The sequence below is a fragment of the Malaya genurostris genome, chromosome 2, assembly GCF_030247185.1.
Source record: "Malaya genurostris strain Urasoe2022 chromosome 2, Malgen_1.1, whole genome shotgun sequence".
In the NCBI taxonomy this organism is placed as follows: domain Eukaryota; kingdom Metazoa; phylum Arthropoda; class Insecta; order Diptera; family Culicidae; genus Malaya; species Malaya genurostris.
This window is the reverse complement of record NC_080571.1, coordinates 227,835,759-227,847,769: the sequence shown is the minus strand read 5'-3', so window position 1 is coordinate 227,847,769 and position 12,011 is coordinate 227,835,759. Positions and strand designations below refer to the sequence as shown.

Here is a 12,011-nt window from a genome sequence, read left to right as displayed (position 1 = left end):
ATCATGCGATTTGACGCCTTTAGACTATTTTTTGTGGGGCTACGTCAAGTCTAAAGTCTACAGAAATAAGCCAGTAACTATTCCAGCTTTGGAAGACAACATTTCCGAAGAAATTCGGGCTATTCCGGCCGAAATGCTCGAAAAAGTTGCCCAAAATTGGACTTTCCGAATGGACCACCTAAGACGCAGCCGCGGTCAACATTTAAATGAAATTATCTTCAAAAAGTAAATGTCATGTACCAATCTAACGTTTAAAATAAAGAACCGATGAGATTTTGCAAATTTTATGCGTTTTATTGTTTAAAAAAGTTCTCAAGCTCTTAAAAAATCACCCTTTACAACAAATTTCTTAGAAAAACACTCTTTTGGATTGTACTGGTTTTTCACTTCTAACAATTTTTAGTTCTATATTGAACTCAATACTTTTAGAGCCTAGAATGCTGCAACTATCGAAGTAATCCAAAAATTGAATACTACTTGCCTTGCCTTTCGACATCCCTCACACATTTCCAACGGCTTGGATATTTTCATTTGCTTGAAAAACTGACTGTATATAGTGAAAAACTAAGAAAACTATTAAAAAAATTGAACGTGTTTTAAGTTGTAAATTGAATTTACAACTTTGTAATTATACTTTCCGTTTCATTAAGAGCTTTCAAATTGTATCAGTATAGCAAAGTGTATCAAAATTGTTGAATTATTTCTGAAAAGTGTGTGGAAATTTTTTGAGAAAATTTTATCTGAATAAACTCTCCATAGACTAAAAATTAGTTTATTTAAAGAAAACATACTATGCTATCGCATTTTTTTTCAAGATAATTACATTTTTCATAGCGAATTTAGATAACATTCGGAAAATTTTCCGAATTCTCCAATCATTTCAGCTCTGCAGGAAAATAAAAGTCTTTCAAAGCTCTGTATGTTTTTGTTTTGGCAAATTTTCCAAATTGTTACTTGGATGATGACCTTAATGTCTGAGGACAGAGGACCACGTGTTGAGTTTTAAATCGACCACGTGGCTCGCTCAATTCCCTTTGCGCATCGTATTTCTCTTGTACTCTCTCGTATATGAGCAAACTGTACCGGGTTGCCAGCATACATTTTATTATTTTGATGAGAAGTTTTATCACATTATTCTATCGTATGGTTTCACAGAAAAATACAGGATTCCAATGAACAATGAAAAAATATTCAACTTTCACAAAGATTGAATGTATGTGTGTTTGGCAGCCTTGTCGAGTCAATTTTATTTCTCTCTCCTTTTTCGGAATGCTATCAGGAAACCAAAACGAAAAAAAATGGAGGATGCATTGAAACTGACTTTGTTTCACAGAAAAATACAAGTCTATTTTTATCGCGGTAACATATATGTTTTTATGTACTAATCGCATCTAAACTAAATTATCTAGACTTTGTCACGGTAGATTTATGATACAAACCTTCGAAGCCGAGATATTCGATGAACAAGTAGAGGTATGCATTTCCGAGCGTTCCAATTTTCAGCAGTTCTTCAGTCAGAAAGAAATACAACACGTTAGCGGTCGTGAATCAACTAAATTTCGAAGACATTGTCCGGTGGGTTTTTCTATATTCTGCACCGTTTTCAAGAAAATTTAATTTGAAACGGGAAAATAGCAAAAAACCTACCACTTTACGGTACTGTCCTCAGCCCATGAGAGGGCTCTCTACGAAACGTTATAAAAATGATTTTTTTTCTACAGAAAAAAATCAGTAGACGGAAGCCTTTTATAAATAAAATGAATCAATATTGGATGTAAAAAAATCGTCTTCCCGTCTACGCGATTTCGTTCGAATTTGGAGTAAATGTAAATTATGTAAAAATTTTCTATATAAAATTAATTATTTATAAAATTTATCAGGAGGCTCGTCTCAAGTGCATGAACTTTAAAAAATGTATACATCGTAAATTTTTAGCAATCAAATTTTTTTGTTTTTTTTAAACCTGTTTTTATCCCCATAGTAGAGCAATTGATGATACTAAGAAGTTCTTCAAAAAACTATTAATTAAATTTTAGAATAGGTTATTTGGGTGCGATGCGGTGTCCTAGTGCTATTCTCAAAAAAGTATAATTTCAATGTGTTGTTTGATACGTATAGTTAAATATTTGGTTTAAAAAGTTATTTTTAGTGGTAGTGCAGATGTGGCAAGTGTTTGTTTAGTAGTGAGAGTTCTATTTATTGAATAGTATTGATCCGCGAATCTAAAGATGCTCAAGCGGCGAGAACTGAGAATTTACCGGCCCAAAATTCAATGATGTTAACCTGTTAACCGATCGAAGCCCCGTTTGCATGTCATTTTCGGTGTTGGCGGATTTCTATGGAGCGTGTGAAACTTTACAAGTCGATCGTGTCATTCAAACTGAAGGTCTAGGGTTTGTTCTGCAAAGGACCCATTCGCGATTGTTTTTATTTTATTCTTTCAGTGATCGTGTTTCATCTCGCGTTGTTGACAGCAGAGCGAGTGGGCGAAAAGGATACTGGTGAGATCGTTCCTTGGAGATATTTTATACTTTTCTTACGTATTATATTTCTCCTGAGTATCGAAAATCATGTTTTGTTGAGATCATATTGTTTATCCAAACATATCCGGATATCTTTCCCTCCCTACTAACAAATCTCCTATCCCGTGATGCTCGTGGAGATACAGTGGTACCAGCGGTCTCTAGAAACAAGTATCGGACTAACATTCCTTCCTTTCCCTCAGTAGCACAGCCTTTGGTCATAGCCAGCGTCGTTATTGATCATTTAATAAAAAGTAAGGAACGAGTGGGTGTGTACAGTGAAAATAATTTGCTTCTCCCAAGCTTCATTTTCTTGGTTCATTGTACATTTCCACTTATTCGCTCAATCACGAAGTGCAACTACGGGCGATCTACTTCAGCTCAGCTCAGCATAAACCAGCATAACATTTTTCATTTAAAAAAAACCAAGCTAAATTTGAAGAACTTTGCAGATTTTTTCCAGAGAAATCAAGTGTAATCTGTTTTTGATTTTTTGACCACTAATTCCGGTACTTCCGACTCTACTTGGGAACCAGTTTAGCCGAAATCGGTTCGCATGGCCAGAAAGTAACATAACCTACAAATTGAAGCTGTTTTGAGTCAAATTTTGTAAACAATGTCCTTGTTTGCATCGTTACTCTAAGTGATGGTTTGAGATTCTAAGCACACTCCACCCTGCTGACTTTCGGAACCGGATGAATTTCAATAACAGGTTGTAGAACTGTAAGACCTATTATTACTTCGTATCGTGTAAGGCGTTGTTGTTCGATTGATGATGATCGAGTGATATCTTGCCAGTATTATAGCTGTCTATTGCAACAAAACAGAACACAATGAAATAAATATATGAATTGATAGTGAACCTCCCGACAGTCGGCTGTCCGGAGTTTTACGAGTTTCGGAAGAAATGTCGTATTTTAGTAGAAAGCACATATTGATACAAAACGCGATAACGTATTCTTGGTAGCCGGCTATCCAGAGCAAGAAACGCATGATAATATTATAAGTAATAAGTAGATCACATTATATACCTAGATAAATTCTGATCATTTCCTCGCCTTACTTATACCACTCCTTTCCTGTAACACTTGTGATGATGCAGAGAATTCCTCGGTCATTAGTAGCAACAATTGTTGAACTAACATTCCTTCCCTTCCCATATTGACCTGTATGGGCGTGGCCATCTACGTTATTGATTTGTCCATGTTCTAAGTCAGTTAAGGTTGCACGTTGAGCATGATCTACGACTCCCCAAGTATCATGCATTTGGTTCAATATGCAATTTCAACTGGTTTCTAATCAATCACGGGAAACTCACGCGCGGTCAACTAAGCTAAGCTATTCTTGAGGTACTCCTAAAACATAGTTTTTGAACGCTTCAACAGCTTCTTCCGAAGTATTGAATCTCTCTCCACGCAGTTTATTCTTCAAGGAAGGGAAAAAAATAGAAGTCCTTAGGTGCCAAGTCAGGACTATACGGCGGGTGGCCCATCAATTCGACGTTTTGGATGCTTAAATATTTATCCGTTTATACTGAGAAAACAAGCCACAATTTTATTTGAAGTGTTTCGATCACGAACAACTTTTTCTGGATTTGGTTCTTCTTGGAACATCCATACAGTCAACTGCTGTTTAGTTTCGGGCTCATATGAGTGAATCCATGTTTCGTCACCTGTGTAGATGTATACACCAAATTTAAGCACCCCGATTGAATTTTTTTTCCAACATTTCTTTGCACCAATCAACACGAGTCTTTTTTGAGCGATTGTCAAATTATGTGGGATCTAACATGAACAAATTTTTTCACAACCACACGTTCATGCAAAATAAAATATAAACTTTTCACACCAATGCCCAAGGCTGACTCCATCGCACAGTTCGTCACATGCCAATCTTCGATTATCAAAGTTGTCACAGCATGGATGTTTTCTGGTAAAACGACTGTTTTTTGACGAGATTCTTTGAATTCATCGGCAAGCAAACTACGACCACGATTGAATTCGTTATACCAATTTTTACAGTCGCATAGGATGGTGCTACACTGCCAAAAGTCGAGCTAAGTTGATTGGAGCACTCTTGTCTTAATAATCCATGACGAAAATCGTAATAAATCATTGCGCGAAAATATTCACGATTCTATTCCATTTTCTTGCTGGGTTAACATTTTCAACTTACTGTAAACAAAAAAATAGCGCTTAAATGACAGAATGTTCTGAAGATGGTAATGGTTAAAAATGTCAAACTTCATTATGGAAACATCAAATCCACCGGGCAACACTTAGTGTTGCCAAGGTTAAATACATAAGTAACTACCTACGTAGATCAAATATCCATGGCAGTTCTACAGTAATGTCCTTAGCAAAATCTATCCTGCATCCGGGAAGCATCTTTCTCTTCCAGTAGGAAATGCATTCCAGGAATTCGGATGTGGAACTACAGTTAAAAGAGATTAGATTTTATACATCCACAGAAAAACTAATTCAGTAGCTTACTTCCGTTAAGTGGCTGTCACTGTCAGTGGCGTATCTATTTTCAACATTTTTCTTATCATATAGGTAGTGCGCGCCTTAAATACTATGAACGTACACTCAGAAAAATATTATGGTAACAGTTACTATATAGAGGGTCAACCTGACCATGCCAGTATAGTGGTTTTCAGCCGACTATTAAATCAGATGATTTCAACAATAGTCAAGTTCATGTTTACTATAAATGTTATCGGCTCTAGAATAGTAATATTGAACAGTATATTGTATGAATAACTAATACGATTGAGATGGTTAGGCTAACCATGACCGAATCTTTATTTACATTGTAGTTTTCGCTATAACCAGAGCCATGGTATTTTTAACATTTCACTTCTAGTTATTTCGAAACTAAAGGCAGTGGTTGATTCAACAATGCTGAAGATCAGCAGAACATGAGCTAATGTTAAAAAGTTTTATGAATTTGAATTCTAGAACAAGAACAACAAAATAGTTTCATGGAATTTTATTTTATTTTCACATCATATTAAATGATGACATGCCCAGTGAAATGTTGAATAGCAACGTGGACACTGAGGAGCATTGTTTGGTAGCAGCAGTTGGTCAAAGGCTCTGATGTCCGGTGGATTTTTTCCTGAAGCAGGAATGAGCAGCATGAAAGAAATTAATAGCCAAGTCCAGATGTAAACCTCGTTACCCACCTGCGATATGTTGGATGTTATTGCTACAGCGACCGATAATGAATAATAAATCGTATACGAGACGTTGATTTCACTGGAAAACGTAGCCGTTGCCGGAAAAATGGTTGAAAAATTGAATTTCAATGACGGAAACTATTAAGGCTACAAACTTTACTCACCTGCAAGACCTACCAAATTACACAAAGTCATCATATAAAATATTTTTTTCATATCAATCACTGATGTGTTACCCACGTACGAAATTTGCTGTTATATTGTAACTTTATGTGACAATAACATAGAACATTCATTTATTGACAATTTGTATAGTCAGCACAAATGAAATACATAGTCGGTTAAAAAACAAAAAATACACGATAATGTGATTACTACATAAATTCTGTTGATATGGACTACATGAATAGTGTTTTCAAACTTCATAATCGTCTATCAAACCATGTATCTATTTATGGTAACATTATTATACTGTGAACATATTCACATGGTAGCAATAACTATTTCGCTTCTCATATATCAAGGCTCAAGAGCAATTTCACCTTACTAGAAATTGTGAGTTTAACTATTTGTTCTTATATTTGAGATGACTACCATTGTCAGTATGACCATGCCAGAAAAGTCATAAATACAAATAGTTTAGTCAAGTCGTAGTCTTTGTTGTCTAGTAATTTATACAATACTGATGGTGAATAGTCATATATCATGCTCTTTGCTACTATTTTAGCGTATAGTAGAAATGACAATGAAAAACAGTTTGCGGTTACTATGGTTCTTTTCTCATTGTAGCGTAATTACACACTGGTGACAACCACGCGACCACAACAGCATACGATGATTTTATAATAGGTAGTTGTGTCGGCCAAGTGTAAGAATATTATAACGGCGCCGTGCCTGAACTGAACCAGATCGGAAATGTTCGAAAAGTCCTTCAAACTAATGCAAGAAATTAGAAATATTCAAGGTAGCAAAATGAAAAACCATCTCATTTCGTGTTAAGTTCTAGTCAATTTTCTCCTCTACAAAAGTTAAATTAAAATATTTCCGATCCACGTCAGTTTCAGTGGCACGACACCGTGAACGGACGATAATATTGTTCCGCGCCTTTCATTAAACACTTGTTCGGCTCATGACCGACACGAAACGACGACGGACTAGTATGAATTAGAGTGCCTATAACCAGAGTAACGACATCTCATCCGTAATGCTGGCAACAATTCAAAACTTTCAATCCGAAATGTTGGTAGTTCCACCAGCTTTACATTGTATTCAGAGATGCCAGATATTTTCATAGAAAATCTGTATTGCTTTGTATAAAAAATCTGTATTTATCTGTATTCACTAAAGGAAGGAAATTTCGGAAATAAAATGATGTTTAAAGATGTTATTCCATTAGGTTATTGTTATAGAATGGTAGATGCAAGGAGCATTCCTTTATATCGTAAGTCCTTGCCGCACTGACAAGAACATTAAACGACGAAATTTAATTGTTTTTGGTATCAACCACAATTGAATTGTAAATCCATATACTTTTTTCGTTTGAAAATGATGACTTGGAATTCAAACGCCCAATACGCAACGTCAAGTCAGGTCATACAACTGTTCAGTCTGACAATAAAGTTTCATGACGCTGCACGAAAAAATTTTCATTTTAACATGGGCAATCAAACACGCTCAGACGGAAAAGTTTCATTATTTCTTTCTTACTTTTTGTGGTATCTGTATAAATCTGTATTTAATTTGAGAAATCTGTATAAAATCTGTACTCTGTATTAAATCTGTATGCGCATGTAAAAATCTGTATAATACAGATAAATCTGTATAAATGGCATCTCTGATTGTATTCGACATGTACACGCTTGAAAATAGTTACTCAAAAATGAGTAAGATCCCACTCATCTATAGAAAAAGTGGAACAACTCTAATTTAGAGTAACTCCTTAGTTACTCAAATTTGAGTTCTTCCACTGGAAACGATTTTTGGGTAAAATCTACTCATTTACTGAGTAATGCTTTATTTGCCCATGAGCCAAAAATAGAGTAATTAGTTAAATTCTGAATGAAAATTTATTCCACATATACCAAATTTGCGTAAAATTGCTCTTTTTTTAATTGTATTGTATTAAAATATTTAGTTAATTGACACGCAATACATAAAATAATCATACTGTGTTTATTTATTATTCCGATTTTTAACTTCGAGATATCATATCAAGTGGCGATCGCTTGGAGTAGTGTGTCAAACATACATGTCAGTACTGTTCAGATACCAATCAGACACTTGTTCCTCATAAATGACACACTTGAGCATATTTGTTTCCATTCTGAAGCACAGTACGGATCCCTTCTGGACACGATAACTGCGTCGATGGCACAACCAAGAGGACAGTCTAAAAATTGTGGTTTTGCAGAAACAACACCGTTTGTATTAAGCGACTCACTCTTGAAATACGCGATCTCACTAACAAAAAATAGAACTTGTTGCTACAAGTGGTTATTACAGCTTTTAGACTGATCTTGCGAATAGTAACATAAAACGAGTTTTTACGTTAAACTCAAATTTAGAGTAAGAGTTACTCATTATTATTTATGGTAACTACTCAATTTTTGACGTTTCCATGTATAGTTCGAAAATGAGTAACTAGTACTCAAACTCTGAGTAACTTTTTCTAAGCGTGTAGTTTGCTCGATTGGAACAAAGCTGTCATTCCACTCTGGCTATTGCTCACGTATCCGTCGTTAAAATGTTCCGTGAACTCGACGTAGCGTCCTTTCATATGGATTACTTACAATTCAGCTGTTTTTCAAAGAACGGCGAATCTAACATTGACAGCAAATGGAGAAAATCATCGATGAATGTTTCGACTTTGGTTTCAAATCGTGTTTAGAAATTATCGTATATTCTCTGATCAATTTATGATTAGTCGATGAATTGTTAGTCTTCAAAAGGCACGCAAATGTTACCACTTTCCTTCTATATCCACTGAATAAATCATCATAAAGAGTTTCGCCCTTTTTCGATTTGTTTACTTTTATACTTGCTGTGTGAATTATAAAGATACGCCCTTGCGCATTTTTCATGAAATTGGTTGGTTTTCGCTACTAAGACAAATATGTGAGTAGTTTTATTGTCTCTTACTATTTCCAGTAATAAAAGGTTCGGTAACCATCTAAAATAAAGAAAATATATAGTTTCGCCCTTCCTTACTAGCAATTGAAGTATCGCCCTGTTTGTTGGCATGGAACACGGAGGGCGAAACTTGCGTAAACAGATGGAATGACAGTTTCACCTTTTATAGTTCTTTGTATTACTAAGATTGGGATTTTTGTAGAATACGAATTTTTAGATAAAATTGTAGGATTTTGAAGCATTTATTGGTAGGAGAGAGAACCTCGATTTGTTTACTTTTGTAAGATACGTCCTTCTTTGAAAAACAGCTGAATTAATGTTGTTGTTCCGTAATCGTTCCATTCAGGTGATAGTCGCTTGATGCTGCGTGTGAATCGCTTTTACATATTGTTTTGTTTTCATCAAGAAACGAGTTGGCCACCCATTTTACAATAGGGCCGCTTTTAATTTTTCACCGGGCATAGAAACCTCAATAGGCACTCTAGTATGAACATACTCATTTGAAATGAGTGAAAAAGGCTTGGTGTCCACGTGCACGGCGCCGTACCGGAACTGAACCGGTTCGGAAAAGGTTTGAATAGACCATAAAACTTAAACAGCTTAAGTTCAGTTATGGTTTGACTTTCCATGCTGCATTGCGATGGCAGATGCCACATGTCATAGCAATACCCATAATTGATATATGTTGACGATTTTTTTCGTTTTAGCTCTAGTATATCAGGTAGAGTGAGTAAAACAACGTATTAGTGTATAATGTTTCTATTTTTTAGTCCCAGTGTTATAAAGAATAAAACGTATCGAGTAAACAGAACTTGTGCTATCAATACCACGTTGTTGAATTACGTCTTCAAAAACGGTGTGGTAAATTTAGGTTAACGATTACTCAAAATAATCACATCAGGAACCGTGTGACGTTAATTGAATGATATCAGATCCCAAATAATTCTTTACTCTTACGCGGAAAATCAACTAAAACCCACACTACTCAATTGTGTTCTGCATTTCTCAGTAATACAACCAACATTCGGGTAGCACATTGTCTGTCTCAATACTTATGTTTCGTAATGACGAATATGAATACCTAAGTAGTAAGCGTCCTTCAAAATTCAATACAGTAAACAACTTCGCTTGATTCGCAAATCAACTGTAAAATTACGGTCAATACAATTCATTAACGCATTATCAATCACAAGCGTAAGAATCTAGCGAAAGCTGATCAAAATGTTGCATCATTCTACTAGGAGAAGGGACTCACAAACGGATCCATACGACATAACTCGTTATTCAAATATTAAACATGAACAACACACACGTCTGCGTATTTGTACATGCCGCGCATGATAACGAATTCTCACAAACGTTACGTTCCAATTACAAAATATGCGCGATAAATTCAACGAATTCGTCGTCATTGATCACTTCTCCTCATTATCGCCGCCGCGGCTGCAGTACTTACGGTCAACAGCTGTTTGTCGTGTATATTGGGCCCGACGTTGAACACACTACAATCCTATTTACTTTCCAACTGAGACACGGTCACCAGTTTCTGCGCCACTTAACAATATCACGTCTACGACCAGTCGATCCTTTGTTCGAGTGTACTTCTTTCACCGTTCCACGGTTGATGACGATTATATTGCACTGTCAGCCTACAACCGGTGATGACAAATTTGCAAAGACGGAATTATTTGTAAACATCGTACAGCAGTGACTCGTTACTATCACTCGCTTGTGCAGGGATTAAATCGCAATCGCGCAGTTCCGAAATCAACCTATTTTTTCAATGCGCTAATCAGGCAAAGTTCATACTGATGTTTGTCATTGCAATCCTGAAGTTAGGTGTAAATAATTACTTATTACAACAGAGTACACTCGAGTTCAAACGATAATAAAACACCAAACCCAGAGTGTTAAAAATAATATAAACAAATTTTCACTGGTTGTTCGTGAGATGCTTAAACAAGTTATTTTTCTCTACGTCTCCGATCAATGAGTTACTATGAATTTTGAACTATCAATGAATAAAACCTACGATAACTATCCGTTTTTGCTACAATCTGTTCACTCATTCATACACATTCTGCAGCTCGATTCCAAAATATAATAATAATAATCGCAAACGAAAGACGCAGATGGCGTTTTCTCTCTACTGGTGTTATTTCCATCAGCATGAACGAAACGGCAACTGAATGGCTGTGAGAAGGCAACACGCAAAAACAGCGAAGGAAGCAGGAAGCACCACACAAACCGTATTATAGTTGGAAAAATATATTTTTCACGCCATGAATTCCGTTCATTAAAACACTCACTGCTGCTTGTCAACTATCGGAAAACACTTCCCGGAACATAAACTAACACTAGATACCAAAATCAATCCGAAAATTCTCACCTGAAGAAGGTATTTTTTCGTCGTTTTACGAGCAATGAAATGTAAGAGACTTTTGCTTTTCAAAATGGATAGCAAGAAAAATAAAATTATTATGAAGCAGCTTGTGAACACAGTCGATCAACCGAACGCGAACAAAGAATGACAGAGAGCTAATGCAGAACTTTCAACGCATGAGCAGGAAAGCAACAATCAAAAACAGCTGACAGCTCTGATTCATCGATTAGCGGAAATATCGATGATCGAGTGTCAAAAATTCTGAGCTCGACATTACACGACATCGGAAAACGCCGTAATATTAGGTTTTTTTTCCACCAAGGAATGACGATTCAACCAGGAAAATATTTTTTGAATTAACCGTTACAATATGCCGAAAGATATTTTGTTAAGATCAAATGAATTTAAATTCAGTTGTTTAAATTAGAAGAGGGTTTCATATTAAAAACATATGCATAGGCTTCAATTGGACATGCATGTAAATGTTTGCAGACAGCATAACCGACGACACGACCAGGCACTCCGAAGAAAAATTGGAATAAAATGTGTCTGTGAGTGATTTTCCGTCAGTTACCACAAATATAGCGACCCCTTGATAATGATAAAATTAATATTTTTAGGCAACACTGTTCTGGTTGCTATGCGTTATTTGTCAAGAAACCGCAATTACAGAAATAAACAAACAAATAGGAAAAATATCCCGATCCATTGTCAGTATCCACGAAAATGCAGTCATGTAATTCCAAATCTGTTGCAACACAACACGAAACTGAATTTTCAATCATGTATATTTGCT

At 35.7% G+C, this 12,011-nt stretch overlaps 1 protein-coding gene across 5 annotated transcripts in view; it reads right to left on the bottom strand.

The window, feature by feature from the left end:
* Window positions 1-11,361, bottom strand: part of LOC131427902 (RB1-inducible coiled-coil protein 1) — a 54,076-nt gene extending 42,715 nt beyond the window's left edge. For 2 of the 5 annotated variants that reach the window (XM_058591480.1, XM_058591479.1), the window contains exon 1: window positions 10,289-10,811. The gene's annotated coding sequence lies outside the window, so the exon portion shown is untranslated. Of the gene's footprint in view, window positions 1-10,288; window positions 10,817-11,221 lie in introns of those variants that run through there. The other 3 variants (XM_058591477.1, XM_058591476.1, XM_058591478.1) reach the window with 3 other exon arrangements.
* Between the last annotated feature and the right edge of the window lie 650 nt (window positions 11,362-12,011).